The sequence below is a fragment of the Bison bison genome, unplaced genomic scaffold, assembly GCF_000754665.1.
Source record: "Bison bison bison isolate TAMUID 2011002044 unplaced genomic scaffold, Bison_UMD1.0 scf7180017864168, whole genome shotgun sequence".
NCBI classification, from domain to species: Eukaryota; Metazoa; Chordata; class Mammalia; order Artiodactyla; family Bovidae; genus Bison; species Bison bison.
The window spans coordinates 441728-442066 of record NW_011494740.1 but is presented as its reverse complement, the minus strand read 5'-3'; the positions used below and the strand labels follow the sequence as shown (position 1 = coordinate 442066).

The window sequence follows — 339 nt, the reverse complement described above, 5'->3', positions numbered from 1 at the left end:
GGTAGCATTCGGCCTCAAAACCACTAGCTTCTTCTCCCCTTTCCCCCAAATGAACGGCAGGCCAAGTCCCTGCAATTTTCTCGTCCCTGCACTTTGCGCCAAATCGCCTCCGAGCTGGTTTCTTTAGGTCTAGTTCCACTGTGGCGGGAAGAAGGGTTTCTCGTAGATTTTTTTTAAGGTAAAACGAGAGAACTTTCCAGACCTCTCGCCCCGGGTCGCGTACATCCCCTTTTACAAAGAAACAATAGTGAGCGAGGAACCCGTCACCCCCGCCGGCCGCTCCAGTGCCCAGCGCCCCAGCCGCCCTTACCCGGTGAGCACCCGGGTCCGCGCGCCCCC

General features: G+C 57.8%; 1 protein-coding gene and 1 long non-coding RNA gene across 5 annotated transcripts in view; one reads left to right on the top strand and one right to left on the bottom strand.

The window, feature by feature from the left end:
* The window catches only part of ST3GAL6 (ST3 beta-galactoside alpha-2,3-sialyltransferase 6), an 88930-nt gene that overhangs the window by 87146 nt on the left and 1445 nt on the right, over positions 1 to 339 (bottom strand). The gene's annotated exons all lie outside the window — the stretch shown is intronic.
* The window catches only part of LOC104990047, a 15773-nt gene continuing 15440 nt past the window's right edge, over positions 7 to 339 (top strand). The window contains exon 1 of the long non-coding RNA XR_825457.1: positions 7 to 313. This is a non-coding gene — a long non-coding RNA (uncharacterized LOC104990047). The remainder of the gene's footprint in view (positions 314 to 339) is intronic.